We start from the raw sequence: 17,731 nt of genomic DNA, 5'->3' as shown, positions 1-17,731 counted from the left end.
TTTTTTCTTTCTTTTTTTTTAAATAAGGGCACTAATTACATTAGTAGGGCCCCATCCTTATGACCTCATGCAATCCTAATCGTTTCCCAAAGACTGCATTTCTCAGTGCTATCCTGTAGGAAAGCTGGAGGGGGTGGCATATGCCTATAATTCCAGCATTTGGAAATCAGAAAGAGGAGGATAAATACCCTTTTGTCTCTCTGAGCAACACCATGGTGGTGGGCAAGAACAAGTGCCTTACGAAAGATGGCAAAAAGAGAGCCAAGGAGAAAGTGGTTGATCCATTTTCTAAAAGACTGGTATGACGTGAAGGCACCAGGTATGTGTAACATAAGAAATATTGGAAAAACACTAGTCACCAGAACTCAAGGAACCAAAATTGCATCTGATGGGCTCAAAGGTCGTGTGTTTGAATTGAGTCTTGCTGATCTGCAGAACGATGAAGTTGCCTTTGGAAAATTCAAGCTAATTACAGAAGATGTTCAGGGCAAAAACTGCCTGACTAACTTCCATGGTGTGGATCTCACCTGTGACGAAATGTGTTCCCTGGTCAAGAAATGACAGACCATGATCGAAGCTCATGTTGACGTCAAGACTACCGATGGTTATTTGCTTCATTTGTTCTGTGTTGGTTTTACTAAAAAACGGAACAATCAGAGATGGAAGACCTCTTATGCTCAACACCAACAGGTCTGCCAAATCCAGAAGATGATGGAAATCATGACCCGAGAGGTGCAGACAAATGACTTGAAGGAAGTGGTAAATAAGTTGATTCCAGACAGCATTGGGAAAGACGTAGAAAAGGCTTGCCAGTCTATTTATCCTCTTCATGATGTCTTTGTCAGAAAAGTAAAAATGCTGAAGAAGCTCAAGTTTGAATTGGGAGAACTCATGGAGCTTCATGGTGAAGGTAGCAGCTCTGCAAAAGCTACTGGAGATGAGACTGGAGCTAAAGTTGAACAAGCTGATGGAGTCTGTTTAAAATCCAGATTTTTAATAGTGATAAATAAAATCCTATTTGTGAAAAAAAAAGAAAGAGGAGGATAATGAGCTTGGACTTTGTAGTGAGGCCCTATCTCAAAAACTAAATAAACCAGAACCAAAAGCAAAAAAGCCCCAAACCAAACCAAAGCCAAAACAAAACAAAACAAAAATTTGAGGAGACAATTTAGTATGAGGGAATGGACAAGACTTATGGAATTTATTGCCAGAATCAGGGTCCACAAACTTTTTCTGGCCAGGAATTCTGTGCTTTTCTTTTCTTTTCTTTCCTTTTTTTTTTTTTGGTACAGGGGATCGAACTCAGGACCTCACACTTGCCAGGCAGGCTCTGTGCCACTGAGCTATATCCTCAGCTCACTGGGCAGGAATTCAACAGAGATGAAACAATAGAAAAAAAAATTGAGTCTTAGATTTCTAATTTTGAAAATTACAAAATCCAAGATGGAAGAAAATGTTTAGGGAGTTAATTAACTATAGTCTCAGCCCAAGGCAGTGGGAGCCATGTAGTTACCAAAAAAGCTGACTCTTCTCTGCTATTTGCAAATACAAATACTTAGGACCACATCTTTGGGCCATATCTTTATAACTTAGTTCTAGGATGCAATTGTAAAATGCCTTAGGAAGCTTGGATCTGGGGCCACCTAGCTCCTGCACCCCAAAACAAAATCAACAATGTGCAATCTTCTTCCCTAGGTTTTTTTTTTTTTTGGTACCAGGGATCGAATTCGGGTCCTTGCGCTTGCGCAGCAGGCAGCGAAACCACTGAGCTAAATCCCTGGCCCTTCCCGAGGTATTTTCAAACACACTCACTGGTCCTGTTATGAAGCCTTGATAAATGTGTTAATTCTTACTATTTATTACATGACTTGCTGCAATATACTAGTCTTCAGGTGGCGATAAAGTGTCAAAGGGTCAACGGAAATGTATGAAATAAAAATTTAAGGTGGAGAAAATTTAAATTGAGAGTAAATTTAAGATAATTTCATTTTATTGGTACAAATACTTTCAGGCCACATCACAGAACATTAATATTCCTTAACAGTTCCTTAAGGAGCTGTTGAAGTTTTGCAGGACTGTGGTTTGAAAACCATTGTCTTGTTACTTAACCATCTCAATCTTTATGAACTTTTTAATTGTTCCATTACCAGTGAACTTTCCTCCTTTGGCCACAACATTCAGTCTTCACCTCTTCTTCTTCATCATTTCTAGCCCTCCTTCCTCAATGGGACCCCTACCAGCTATGTAGCTATACAGTACATATAATCAGACATCCATTTATTTATTTATTTATTTATTTATTTTTGGCCCTCCATTCATTTATTAATCAAGTATTTATTGAGAACTTACTATGTGCTAAGCTCATTAATTACTAGTGATACAATGGTGACCAAGCATACTCTCATCTTTTGTGGAGTTTATAATCTGATGGGGAGAAAATAATAAATAATCTAATTAATTCAGCTCATAATTGCAAATTTGTATGAAACTTATGAAAGAGCAAATTGATATAGGCAATGTGAGAGCAATCTAAAAGCAGTAGTCATGGTGCTGTCCAAAAAACAAGTGAAGGGGCCAGGGATTCAGCTCAGTGGTTCTGCCGCCTGCCTCGCAAGCACAAGGTCCCAAGTTCGATCCCCAGTGCCCCCCCTAAAAAAACTCCAAGTGAAGTCACTAGTAAACTGACTTAATGAAGTCAAGGAAGTCATAAGTAGTTAATTATCTTAAATTGATGGGTGAGTTCAACCTCTTATGATAAATATAGTATATTACCTTGAGCAAACAACTCATGTTTCTACAACGAACATTTTAACAACAGTAATTTCCTAAAAAAAATTTATGATCTCAAGATTATTAGTCAATGATCCTTAAAATCAAACTTGAAATATTATAGGGAAGTCCTTTGCTGATCTTAGTAAACAAACTTAAAAACTGTCTTTAGTCAGCAGCCATAACAGATTCTATCAGTAGTGTAACTCGAACATCAGATATTTATTTTCTCCTAGTTCTGGGGGCTGGAAGTTTGAGCTCAGGGTGCTAGCATGGTTGGGTTCTGTTGAGGGGCTTCTTCCAGGCTTGCAGATGGCTGCCATCTGTGTGTTCTAACATGGCAGGGAGAAGAAACTCTGTATTTTTGTTTTTTTGGTAAGGTCACTGATCCCATCACTGGGATTCCACCCTCATGACCTGATTTAGACCTAATTATTTCCCAAAGGTACCATCTGCTAGAACCATCACATTGGGGGTTAAGCCTTCAACATATGAATTTGGGAGTGGGGCATGAGCATTCATTCAGTCCATAAGAGAAGTTCAACTTTACAAAGACAGGCTATGCAATAAATACAGATTTAACATAAACTTACTGGTAACTGATATGTGAATATACTTTATTCCTTTCATTATTAGCCCAAGATATAATGGCCAGCTAACACTTTGTCATCTTCAAGCAGCTGTATCAACATCTTCTTTTCAAGATTTTTCATTAACAAGGAACTCAAGCTTGTGGCCTCTGGTCTCAGATATAATTTCTTTGTTTTTTTCAGATATAATTTCTGACTAATGCAGATTAAATAATTATTAGGAGGTTATAATTTTCTGTTTCCTCATATGTGACCTAGGGCGATTTTCTTAGCCTGTCTCTCAAAACCTCATGTTCCTCATCTATAAAATGATGATAATAATATTTCGTATAATATATCGTAGAGGTATTGTGAACATTAAAAGAGAAAATGTAGGTAAAGCATCCAGCACAGTGTCTGGCATATAGCAAACACTAGAAAATATTTGCTATTAGGAAGTATAGCTTATAGAAAATTAATTGAAACAAATTCATCTTTATATCATGCTTAAGAATTTGCATAGTTATTTAGAAGAACTAAGGTTCTTCATAGATGACACAAAAGCAAAAACTCTTTTGAAGAATATCTTAGCAATTTATCTGAAGAGTAATTTATGAATCATAAATACAGTAATTCCTCTTGGTTTAATCAACCTACTTCTAAGAATCTTTCCTATGGAAATGTGCACAAAGATTTATGTAGTACATGTTAATTATAACATTATTTATAATAAGAAAACAATTTACATATCCAAAAATCTGGGAATATTTTTAAAATTATGGTAAAATTTACATTTTAAAGCCTAAAACATGCATGTGAAGCTATTGAAAGGAAACATAGCAAAACATCCAACTGTGATTATCTCTGGACTGTGGCATTATAGGTGATCCCTATTATATTATTTCTGATGTACTATGTTTTCCAGTGCTTTCATGATTAATATGTGCTACATTCAAAGTAAAAATTAAAAGCCTCACAGACAAAAAAATTTTTCTCCTAGGCTTTGAAAAGGATCCTGACGGGATCCCAAGCTCCTAGGGCAGAGAAGCTGAGCTGGTCCCAGCACCTGGAAGGAAGCTCCCCTGCCCCCATCCCAAGCTCCTAGGGCAGAGAAGGTGAGCCGCGCGGGTGCCAGAAGCACCCCTCCCCCACACACTGTGGAAATGGGAAGACACATAAACAAGCCTCAAAAACAGACTTCTGGATCACCTACAGTAACCCCAAAGGGAAATGAGATGGAACAATCTGATATTCAACCACCTGGACTCTCTGAACTGGCAACAAAAGAGGATCTGGGAAAAATGAAATCAGAAATAATTACTCAGATAACAGCAAAGATTTTGCTCATGGTGCAAGACATGATTAATAAATCTAGAGAGGACACAGATAAAAAAATAGAGGATCTGAGGAACGTGATGGAATCCCAACATAGGAAACAAGTGGAATCCATAAAACAGATGCAAACAGATTTCCAGGAGATTAAAAACTCCATCAAAAGTCTGCACAGCAGAATGAACCAATGTGAGGATAGAATTTCACATATAGAAGATAAGATTGCAATTAGTGACCAGGAAAAGAAAAATTGCTTTAAAATTGTAAAGGAACATGAGAAATCAATCCAGCAGCTGCTAGACAATGCAAAGAACAATAACATAAGACTGATTGGAGTCAAGAAGACAGAGGAGAGAGTGCAGATGACATAAAAAAACTGTTCACAGAAGTGATGGCAGAAAACTTCCCAAGGAGGGGAAAAGAACTTGACATACACATAAGTGAGGCATATAGGACTCCATACAGCCTTGATCAAAAAAAAATCTACACATATGCATATAATAGGATTCCAGAAACCCAACAGAAGAACAAAATTCTACAAGCAGTGAGAGATAAGAAACAAATCACATACAAAGGAAAGCCCATCAGAGAATCACAGCAGACTTCTCAATGCAAAGCCTCAAGGCAAGAAGAGCTTGGAGTGATGTATTTCAAGCCCTAAAGGAAAACAGCCTCCAACCCAGATTGATGTACCCTGCAAAACTATCTTTCAAAATTGATGGAGAAATAAGATACTTTCATGATAAAGAGCACCTCAGGAATTTCATGAATATCAAACCAGCACTCCAAAAAATTTTAGACAATACCCTAGGAAAAGACAATGGTGATCACAACCCCAGGAAACCCAGCAGAATGAATCCATTGGGCGTGACAAATTAAACGCAAAGGGGGAGAATCCAACAAAAAGAAAAGGTCATGACAAGGCTTTTAAAACTTTTAACTTCATCTCTCTAATGAGTGTGTAATTCAATCTTGTTATTGTACTGTTTAGTATTTTTCTGATTCTAGAGTTGCACACCATTCCTTGTGCTGTACTGGCTATTTATCATCTTATGTCTCCTTTTTAATTGGGTTGTCTATTAATGAGCTCTAAGAATTCTTTTTTTTCTTTCTTTCTTTCTTTTCTTTTTTTTTTGGTATAGGGGGTCGAACTCAGGTCCTTGCCCTTGTGAGGTAGGTGCCAGAATCACTGAGCTAAACCTCTGGCCCAAGAATTCCTTATATATTCTGGTCATAGGTTATATGCATTGTAAATATGGTCTGTTTATGGACTACTTTTCATTTTAATGATGTCATTTAAAGTTCTAAATTTTTTTTTGTATTAAATTCTTTTATTGGTACATTGTAGGTATACAACACAATTATATTTCTCATTGGGAATTGTACCTTTATATAATGCATCTTGGTTCTTATTTTTTCCCCATTCCTAGCCCTCCCTTCACGCCCTCCACCTTTCCCTATTTACAAAGACTTTATTTCCATTTTTTCCATTTCTCATCATTTTTTTCCTTTCCCTTCTTTCCTTTCCCCTGTGCCTCCCACTACCCCTACTCCTTTGGACCTTTTCTTCCTATTTTACATTATTGATTATTCATTCTAATCATTGGTACATTTTAGGTATACAATATAATGACATTCATCATTGGAAATTTGCACCTTTACATAGTCTCTCTTGGTTCTTGTTTTTCACCCTTGCCCAGCCCTCCCTATTTACAAAGCTTTTGTTCCTATTTTTCCATTTTCTCATATTAATCCCATTCCCTTCTATCCTTTCCCTTAGCCCTCCCACTTCCTTCCCCTTTGCCCCTTTTCTTCCTATTTCACATGACCTATTATACATTTAGTCCTTATTTACACTTTCAGTTTCTTACACGAGAGAAACTATTCGGTATTTACACATCTGTGTCCTATTTATTTCACTTAAGAGTATTGCCTCAATGTGCATCCACGTAGCTATAAATGTCTCTAATTTCTCATTTTGTATGGCTGAGTAGTACTCCATTTTATAAAAAAACCACATTTTCTTTATCCAGTTAAAGTTCTAAATTTTGATGGAATTTCTTTTTTTTTTTCTTTTTTTTTGGTACCGGGGATCGAACTTGGGTCCTTGAGCTTTTGAGGCAGGTAGCAGAACCACTGAGCTAAGGCCCCGGCCCATGATGGAATCTCATTTATCAATTTTTTTCTTTTATACATCATGTCTTTTGTATCCTAGGTAGTCCTTGCCTACCCTGAATTCATAAACATTTTCCCTTATAATTTCTTCTTAAAGTTTTATACTTTTAGGCTTTCATATTTAGGTTCCTAGATCCCTTCAAGTTATTTTCATGTATGGAAATAAAGGGTTGAGGTTAATTTTTTATATACAGATACCAGGTGTTCTAGTGACATTTGCTGAAAACACTATCTCTTCCTCAGTTCTTGAATTGAGTTTATATTCTATAAAATGCTAATGTTAAATAATCTTTCAAAACTCAGTGGACCATATATGTGTGGTTCTATTTCTAGATTCTCTGTTTTGTTCAAGTGATCTATATGTCTTTCCTTACACCAACACTGCCTTGATTACTGTAGCTTTAGAAGAAGGCTTAAAATTAGGTACTAAAAGTCTTCCAACACTTTTTTTTTTTTAACTTTTCTAGGTCCTTTGTACTCCTACATAACTTTTAAATTTCAATATCCAATTCTTCATTTATAGCAAGTATGCACAGACCTGAATTTTTATATATACCTTGTGTTTTCTAATCCTCCTAAATTCAAATACAAGTTCTAGGGGCTCCTAGAGATTTCTTAGCATTTTCTCTGTAGATGATCATTTCATCTACATATAAAGATTTTGCTTCTACCTTGCCAATCCTATCGTAATTGTGTCATTTTATTGCCAGACTATTTTGGTGGGGCCTAGGTTTCAAAGTTTAATGGACAGATAAAGAGTAAGCATATCTGCCCTTGTTCCCCACCTTAAGGAGAGAGCATTGTATGTTCTCCATTCATATAAAACGTTCTCACTGGAAATATGGAGTACATATTTTCAATCTGTTGAGAAGTTTCTCTTCTACTTCTAGTCTCCTGATAGCTTTCGCCATGAACAGCTGTAGAATTTAGTCCAATACTCTTTCTCCAACTAGTGACAGGATCATATGGCTTTTTCCTTTCCTCTGTTAAAATGATGACTTTTGGGGGTGGATCTTCCAATGCTGAACCAACACTGCCATCCCTATAACAAAACCACTTTCTACATACTGCCAGATCTGACTTCTATTAGTTTGTTTTGTTAAACAAATTTCTATCTATGTTCATACTTTTTTCTTCTATTATCTTTATCCAGTTTTAGGATTAGCACAATGTAGAGTTCCTAAAATGAGGGGAGAAGTGTTCCTTCTTTTTTCTGCTTTAATTGTTTGATATAATTTATCATTTAAAATGTTTATGAGCCTGCTGTTGTCATATAGGTAGGTTTTCAAGCTAGGAATATACTTTCTTTAATAGGTGCTATTCAAATTTTATATTTCCTCCAGAGTTAGTTTCATTAATTTGTCTTCCAAGGTACTTCTTAGAAGTTGTCAATTTTATTTCAAAACAGATTTTTGAAATATGCTTTCTATATCCTTTTAAATTCTGTAAAATCTGTGGTAATGTCTCCTAGATCTTGATATTGTAATTTAAAAAATGTATAATTGATATTGTGTAACAGGAAGAAAAGGTCTAAAGGAGCAGGGGAAGTGGGAGGAGTAGGGGAAATGAAAAAAGGGAAAAGAAAAAATATGAGAAAAGGAAAAAAATGGAATCAAAGTCTTTGCAAATAGGGAAGGGTGGAGGGGGTGAAGGGTGGGCAAGGGAAGGGGAGAAAAAAATGAACCAAGATACATCATGTAATGGTACAAGATCCCAATGATGAGTGTAACTGTATTTTATACTGAAAATGTACCAATAAACTTAATGAGAAAAAAAAAAGAAAAAGAAAAGGATCCTGCTGGGATGATAGAAGCTAATACTGATATGGTGTCTCTCTCAGGCTCTCCTTAGTTCTTATGTGGGCTCTTTGACTGGATCTAAGAATCAACACATGAGTTGGTTAACCAAGAGAAATGTGTAAGAGTTTTACTAATTTTATTTGTACACTGGGATCCTCACAAGAGAGTGAAGTCCAAAGAAATGATCAAAGCATGATATTTCTGGACATGTTAGACAAAGAACAACAAGTTTGTGAAGGAAAGAGTAGACCAGTGAGCATCAGTGAATTCTGGAGATGTTACTAAAATATATAGGAGGTGGGGTATAGAGGTCTGTAGAGATAAGTGTTCTTCAAAGAGTTTGTCTAGTCTGGTTCACTGCAGCCAGGATTACCAGTCCCTGTTATCCAGCCTTGGTATGTGGTGGGTGTCCCTCCTGAAAGAATCTTTATGGCTTGCTCCAGCAATGTCAGCTTGAAATAAGCAACACATGAATTTGGTATATTTAGAGATGGAATGTCTTCAACTCCTTCATGGAAGAAACTCTTTAAAAATCTTGGAAATTGATTTCTCCACAATCTGCTGCCCTTACTCCATTTAGGATCCTCTCCAGCCTTCCTGTGGATTATCACCATGGCTTCCTAATTGTTCTCCTTGCCTTCAGTAGGGAGGATGCTATCCCGTCATCCACAGTGGCTACACTAGAATGATTTTTCTGCAGTGAACATCTAATTGTTCACTCCCTATCTGACAATCCTCTTTGCTTCCCATGGAGTTCATCACAAAGTTGAAATTCTTTCTTTCTTTCTTTCTTTCTTTCTTTCTTTCTTTCTTTCTTTCTTTTTTTTGAGATATGGTCTCGCTTTGTAGCTTAGCTGCCCTCAAACTTGTCTTGAACTCACAATCCTCCTGCCTCAGCCTCCTAAGTGGTAGGATTATAGACATGCACCACCATGCTCAGTGCAAAGTTGAAGCTCTAGCTGAGCAGGTTCATCACAATCTAATTCTCAAAGATACACATCTCTTCTGGCTTCATTTCCTACCATTCTTTCTGTTACCCTGAATCCAGGCATGCTTAGTCATTCTGCCACATCTTTGCCTTTGTACAGGCATGCATTGCTCTGGCTGGTAAACCCTAACCTTAAGCTGTCAGATGCCCCCTCTGCTAGACAACCTTCTCTGACTTCTTCGATAGGCAGCTTTTGTTTACTTTGGCTACCCCTTTCTTGGTGGCCAGTTTATTGTTTCATTGATTTATATATCTGTCCCCCCATAAAATGCATCTCCTCGAAGGCTCACTATCTTGCAGGCTTTGTGCTAGGCAATGGGTTTTCAAAATATATTTTCTTCCTTGCTTCCACCTACCACCTGACACACTCTCATTGGATTAATGGCCCAGTGAGTTATCTGGTGCGGAGGTTCTAGGCTTCCAGGTGCACATGAATCCCTGGGGGAGCTTGTTAAAATACAGGTGTCAGAGCTCCACCCTCAAGTCCTGGAGTCTGCTGGGTCACCCAGAAGCCGCTTCTGGGTGAAGCCTGGCCGTCCAAGTATTTAACAAGCTTCCTGAGTGTTTCTGATGCTCCAGCTTCTGAATGTGAAGAAGCCCTACCCCAGTTCAGAAGAGCTCAGGCTTACGTCATTCTGGACAGATAGAAGCCTGCTCTGAAGCTCATTTTCCTCAAAAGAAGGAAAGCGCTATTTACTAAGTACTGAGTTTCAGGTGCCTTATATACTTTTTCCACTTAATTTCCAGTAAAGCCCTCTGAGAGAACTATTCTTCTCCCTGTTTCAGAGGAAACTGTGAGGTACATCTTTGTAAACGAGAAGGGGGCCAAGAGATAGAGGGAAGGGGAAGGAGAAAAATATGAATAAAGAATTCAGACGCGTTAAGTTCACGTCCCAGCTCCCTGCAATGACTGTGATCATTATGGACTGGGAGATGTGATGATAATAGAAAAGAAACAAAATATTAAATATGGGGGAAAAAAGGCAAACAAAACTCAGAAAAACTCTTAAAAAGATTCAGTTAGGGGGCCGGGGATTTAGCTCAGTGGTTCTGCCACCTGCCCCGCAAGTGCAAGGACCTGAGTTCGATCCCTGGTACCAAAACCAAAACCAAACCAAAACCACCCCTGCCCCCCAAAAAAGCCAAAAAAAGATTCAATCACTTGTCCAGGAGAAACTGTTGGTGCTGGAAATCTAACCAGGAATAACTGGCCTCCAAATCTGTTTCCATGACACCTGGCTGCTTCCCCACAACCAGCATCTCTTGTTTGTGTACATTGTTCACTGTTCCCAAATGCTCACCAGGAAAACTGGTGCTGCTCCCTGATGATGGTTTCACCAGGCCCAGGAGAAACATGAAAAATAAAAGCAGTGCAACTCTTTACTCAAAAACAATGTCTACTTAGAAGACTGACCTTGTGCTCGCATTGGCAGCACATATACTAAAAGACTGACCTCAATTCTTTCTTTTTTTTTTTTTTTTTTTGGTACCGGGGATTGAACTCGGGACCTTGCGCTTTTGAGGCCAGCGGCAGAACCATTGAACTCAATCCCCGGTCCTTCAATTCTGAGATTATTTTCTTTATTTCTGGGGTTAAAGTGTCTTTTATGACATGATGAGGATGGCAGGTGATAGTTCATTTTCTTTTTAAATCTTTACTTGGTAAAATAAAATAACAGGCAACCATAGGTCAGTGACTGAATATTTTTATAATTTGGTGGGCCAGTTCTGGAAATTCAAAATGTGGTAACAGCTCCAGTCCTGCTTCTACAACATGAGCCTGTTTCCTAAGGTGGCTCACCCTGTCCTAAGTGGAGGTCGAATTTTCAATTGTTGGGGGAGACTCTGCCGCATCCCCACCTTAACTGCTGCTTCCCTCTCCTTCCCAACCTGGGGCCACTGGAGCTGGGCTCAGGGAGAGGAGTATGCGCACAATTCCCGCTCTTTTCACTTTAAACCTTATTATAACATATGAGGGTTACATGCTCCCAAAGCCTGTTTTTCTCCGGATGGGAGGCAGGAAGCTGAGTTGGAATAGGAAAGAGACTGGGGTCATATGAATAACTTTTCCAGACCTCTGCACAGCCTCACTGGCACTTGCTCCACTTCTGACCGGTAAGCACAATTTCCTCCAAGGCCCAGCCAGCTCTCACTGTCCCTGTCCACTTTCCAGGTCTTGTGGGATCTGAGGAGAGGAAAGTCATTGTTTCAGCCTCTCCCGCTGGACTTCCAACTCCACAAGGACACAGAAGGTCAGTTGTGCTCATATCTGTGTCCCACATATAGCCTGGTCCCTTTCAAGAGTTTCCTGGCCCACGTGCATGAGGCCAAAGGTGCAGCTCAGTGGTAGAGCGTTTGCTTTGCATGTGTGAGGTTCTTGGTTCAATCCCCAGTATCGTGAAAACATAAAAGCTGATGAGGTGAATGAACAGTTGTATCTGTATCACTGTATTCTACCCTGAGGTAAATTGGAGAAGGGGTTCCAGCAGGCAAGATGAGTCTCTGAGAGGAAGAGTTAGGAAGTCAGCTCCTGCCTTGTTATCCCAAGACTGCTCCCCAATCTCTGATAATGAGGAGAGAATCACTGACTCAGGGTCTTGGGGCTTGATGAGTGGAATCTTCTCGGTGTTTTTCTCTTAAAGGCTGTTCTCCTGCCCAGTCCCTAGACATTGCTCCTTTCATTTAAAAAAAATTTAAATTGAATTTATTTTATCCCATTCCTCCTTCCCCTCCCTATGTATCACTCCTTTCTTTCTTTTTTTTTTTTTGGTACCGGGGATCAAACTCGGGTCCTTGCGCTTGCAAGGCAGGTGGCGGAACCACTGAGCTAAATCCCCAGCCCAATCACTCCTTTCTTGTTTCTACTTCCTTCTACAAACTTCCTAACATTGAATAAGGAGCAACCCAAGGTGCACCCCAGAGAGCTTCGGGCCTGAAAGGGGATGTATAATGGTGGGGCCTGGGGGTGCTGAGAGGGCTGAGCTTGGATGACCACAGGACTGAAGGGAACACTTGACTTCACAGAGCCCAGGACTCCAGAAGTGCGGGGGCTGGAAGTAACCTAAGCCACACATTTAACTGAGAGGGATTCCTCCTGGGAGATCCCCGCTATTGAACCTCATTAGGAGACCCTTGGTTTGGCAGATTTACAGTTAGAAAAATCCACTTGTGTCTGAAGGCCTCATAATACCCTTGTCAACAGACAAAAGACAAGAGGGTGGGCATCTTGAGGGACTGTGCCAGATATGGTACATGCATTAACAAACTTCCTTTCATACCACTCTTGCTGGGTTTGGTATTTTACAGAAAAGGAAATGGAATCAGAGAGGTTTGCCAAGGGTACACAGTAGATCAAAACCTGCCCTTAAGCCAGAGTGTGTCTGGCCCCAAGCTCAGAAGATAAGCAAAGAGCCCAGAATGTCATTATGATTCTGCTCCACAAATGACCCAAGATTTAGCTCTCTGGGTTCTGAAAAGATGAGTTCTGATAAAGACAATCTTTGCGGTTGTCTTAAGTGCCTTCAGGAGCCACTGAAGAGGAGGTGAGGAGACCCTGGCCACTCCAGGGTTTGCTTCCTCGCCCCAAGTGGGCTCCAGCAAGAGAGAAGCATTCTGGGATGGATGTCTTCAGAGGATGGATAACACCAGCATCTGGTATTTCCAGGTTGATTCCTGGAAGCAAAAGAGTAGGAGGGAGCCCTAGGAGCGACCCAGGGTGGGATTAGGGGTGTGGCACCTCACCCATTAGCCTTAGAGAGGGTAGGTAGGAAAGGCGCTGAGTAAATCTCTGCCTGCAAAGCTTCTGGCCCACCACAAAGGGGAAGCAAAGCCACCACCTACCACCTGTTCTGGAAGGAGAGAACCGAATCACGAAAAGCACACATCATCTGCATGAATGTACGCTTCTCTGTGTGCATCTCTTTCTCTTTGAGAGCACTTGGATCTGGGTATATCTGGTGCATCAGATATGCCCTCAACATATCAACATATCAACAACCTATGTGTTTGTCTCTCTCCTTGTTTTTCTTTTTTTATCATTCCCTTACATGTAATTGGCCCCAAGAATCTGTCTAATCCTTCCCTCTAGACTCCTTCTAGGTTAATCACATTCACACAGCTTTCAGGATGGCTGTGACTTCCAAATCTACATCCCAGTCTTCACTTCTGAGCCTGAGCTCTAGATCTGTATCTACAGCTCCCAAAGACCTCCAACTCGCTGGTACACATTCAGCTCACTTGACAACATCACTCCCCACACTGCCATCAGAACACCTGACCTTTCACATCCTCATCCACATTTCCAATTTCCTCCCCAGCTCTACAGGAGTGTAATGGAGTAAGGGCCAGTTGTTAGAAGTGCTCTGGGCACCTGGAACAGGTACAGAGAAGTTAGCTGAGAATCAGTAGCAGGTCAGGCATAAGGAAACAGTTCAGAGCTGATTATAATTCCAAATGGGGCAAACTGATCGAGAAGGTGCCACATGGAAAAACCATTGGGGTCAGAGATAGAGGAGGCCACTGGGTGAGAAGCCCCCCAGGAAGAAGCAAGGCAAGTCCAGAATGACGTTTGGTCTCCTTTCTATGTATTTTGCACGTGTCTGGTATGTAGGAGCCAGGCCCAAAGTGAAATTAAGGAACAGAAGATGACTGGCTTACTGTCATCTACTAGGTCAAGTCCAAACTCCTTTGTAGGACATTCAAGACCCTTCCTGACATGGCTCATGCTTACTTCTCTGGGTTCTCCATTTCCACTCCCCAGCACACCCCAGTACTACAGCTATTTCACTGAATTCAGTGTGTCTCTGTGCTTTTATTCATATATATGATTTCATATATATGATTTGTATAGGACATTGCATCCACAGATGTCTGATTAAAGGAGATGACTCACCCTTGTAGATTTAGCCCAGCTTCTCCAGCTGAGTCAGGTGTGATTAATGATTCTGATGTCTCTTTGATGTTACCTGTGGCACACCTTCATCCCTCAACTATTTCAGTTGCCACACTGCTCATCTGTTTACCTGCCTGCCTGAAGTGAACAGTGGGCTCCGTGAGGACAGAACCTGTTTTACTCAATATTTTAAACTCCAGCACCTGTCTCAGTGGTTAGCACATAAGAGGTGCACAGGAAACATTTTTTTTTGGTACCGGGGATCAAACTCAGGACCTTGTGCTTGTGAGGCAGGCGGTGCACAGGACACATATGAGGTGCGCAGGGAACATTTGTTGGATGAATGAACTTGTGAGTTCACAGTCTTACAGAGGAGATGAGCAAGGACAGAGAAAATTACAAAACTGTGTGAAAAGGACCATGCTAACAGATTATTTGGGGGTATAGAAAGGAAGTAATGCCAATTTGCAGGCAGCCATATCCCAGGCTCCGTTCCCTGCAATGTGCAATCCAAAGTAAAAACACACAGTAGTAAATAAAATTTTATTTTTTTAAATAGACAAAATCTTACCCAAATGAATGGAATTAGGATAAGTTCTTTACTTTGGGGAAGGGAGTAGCAATTGCCTCTTATTTGTTAGTGCCTATATCAGTCAGAGTGCTGGCATCTCAAGAATTTAACAGAAAAGAATTCAATGACCACTTGCAGAGATGTGGGGAGGGTTAAAGAAACCAGTGTTGGGTGAAGATCACTGGCACCCCAGGCCTGAAAGAGTGAGCAGTGAGTCTAGAGCTGGCCACAGAGAACCACAGCCCCTAGAACTGCCAGCTTCTCAGCCCTGGCTAGTGGACTTCACCCTCCCATTCTTAGATTGGCCTTAGACTCTCATGAGCTGAACTCAGCTAGAAGCCAAGGGCAGGGGAGCCCTGATGCTATAAACCTTGAAGTCTAGGCTCCTGGGCAGGATGGAGAATGACCAAGCATAGATCGGGGTGGTGGGGAGCAAAGAATAACTAGCTTGGAGGGAAGGGATTATGTATGTGACTCACTTGTCTATTGGGTAATTCAGTACTGATTCAAACTTCACAGGTGAGAGTTCTAGATCTCATGTTTTGTATGCAGTATTTAGGTATCTGTGTATACAAGATTATTACATTCTGTAAATTAGGAGGATTAGGGTGGGACAAAGCCATTTATGTTTTAATTTTTTAAATTTTTATTTTTTAAAAAATAACTTTATTATCAAACACACACACATACAAAAAATTAAAACCATTCAAAGAAAAAAAAACCATTCAAAGAAGAACAATGCAAGGGGAAAAAACCTACAATAATATTCAAATACAGTAGAACTCAACCAAAACAAAATTGACAAGCCCTTAAACATTTTTCCATATAACTTAAAAAAGCATCTCAAGCACCAACAAGACACCAGAGGATGTGATTTGTTTCAGAAAGGTCCCCAAAACCAACACTGAACAAATAATGATCTGGAAAAAAACTCCAGTTAGTTAGCAGACTCCAAATAAGCCAAACTTCTCCCTAATTTAAATTTCGATACAGTCATATGACACGCGATGGAAACACAATCTGAGAAATATGTTATTAGGCCATTTCATCCGTGTATATCCTTAATTACACTTTGTTTCTCACAATAGAGAAACTATTTGGTATTTATACATGTGAGTCCTGTTTATTTCACTTGAGAGTATGGCCTCAATATGCATCCATTTAGCTATAAATGTCTCTAGTTTCTCATTCTTTATGGCTGAGTAGTACTCCATTTTATTTAAAAAACCCCACATTTTCTTTATCCAGTTTCCAGTTGATGGGAACTTGGGCTGCTTCCAAGCTTTTACAAACTGTGCCGCTATAAGCACGGGTGCACATATATCACTGTGGAATGGGCCAGGGATTTAGCTCAGTGGTTCTGCCATCTGCCTCGCAACTGCAAGGACCCGAGTTCGATCCCCAGTACCAAAAAAAAAATAAAGCAATATCGCTGTGGTATGATGCTTTTAATTCTTTTGGGAAGATACCCAGCAAGGGCATAGCTGGGTCAAATGGGACCTCTAAGTCTAGTTCTTTGAGGTATCTCCATACTGATTTCCACAGTGGCTGCACCAGTCTGCACTCCCACCAACACTGGAGAAGGGTTCCTTTCTCCTCACACCCCCGCCAGCATTTGTTATTAGATGATTTCTTAATAGCAGCCCTTCTTTCTGGGGTGCAGTGGAATCTAAGTATTGTTTTCATCTGCATCTCTCGAATGACCAGTGATGTCGAACATTTTTTCATATATTTATTTGCTGCTTTGACTTCTTTGTCTGAGAAATGTCTGTTCATTTCAGATGCCCATTTTTGAATTGGGTCTTTGAATTTGGGGGGGTCTGATTTTTTTCAGTTCTTTACATGTTCTAGATAGTAGTCCTTTGTCTAAGGTACAGTTGCTGAAAATTTTTTCCTGCATTGTAGGTTGTCTCTTAGCTCTGTTGGTGGTTTCTCTTGCAGTGCAGAAGCTTTTTAATAAGATCCCAGTTGTTGATTTTTTGTGCAAGTTCCTGTGGCACTGAGGTTTTGTTCATAAAGTCTTTTCCTATACCAATATCTTCAAGAGTTCTACCTAACTTATCTTCCAGCAAATTTAGTGTTTCTGTCCTAATATTTAAATCTTTAATCCACTTCAATCTTAATTTAGTGCATGGTGATAGGTATGGTTCTAGTTTTAGTCTTTGGCAGGCTGAAATCCAGTTTTTCCAACACCATTTATTAAATAAGCTATCTTTCCTCCGATGAGGATGGTTGGCTCCTTTGTCAAAGATGAGGTGGCTGAGCATATCTGTAGTTGTTTCTGCATCTTCTAATCTATTCCACTGATCCTTGGGTCTTTTCTTTGCCAATACCATGCTGTTTTTATCACAGTAGCTTTGTAGTATAATTTCAAGTTGGGGATTGTAATACCCCCAGCCATATCTCTGTTGTCTAAAATTTCTTTTGCTATTCTATGTCTCTTCTGGTTCCAAATGAATTTTTGGATTGTTTTCTCTAGTTCTGTGAAATATATTGTTAGAATTTCAATCGGCATTGCATTAATCCTATATAATAGTTTTGGAAGTAAGCCATTTATGTTTTAAAAAATTTCCCAAGTAATTATGATCTCCACTTGTTGGGAACCACTGATGTAGTTCTCTCTTTTTCTCTCTCTCC

The 17,731-nt window shown here is 39.8% G+C and overlaps 1 pseudogene; it reads left to right on the top strand.

The window, feature by feature from the left end:
* Positions 1–212: 212 nt before the first annotated feature.
* On the top strand, positions 213–618 carry LOC101709861 (small ribosomal subunit protein eS1 pseudogene; annotated as a pseudogene).
* The last annotated feature ends 17,113 nt before the right edge of the window (positions 619–17,731 follow it).

This window comes from Heterocephalus glaber, unplaced genomic scaffold (assembly GCF_053883595.1).
Source record: "Heterocephalus glaber isolate CG9 unplaced genomic scaffold, H.glaber_assembly_v1.0 deba00001428, whole genome shotgun sequence".
NCBI classification, from domain to species: domain Eukaryota; kingdom Metazoa; phylum Chordata; class Mammalia; order Rodentia; family Bathyergidae; genus Heterocephalus; species Heterocephalus glaber.
This window is presented reverse-complemented; position numbering and strand designations above follow the sequence as displayed.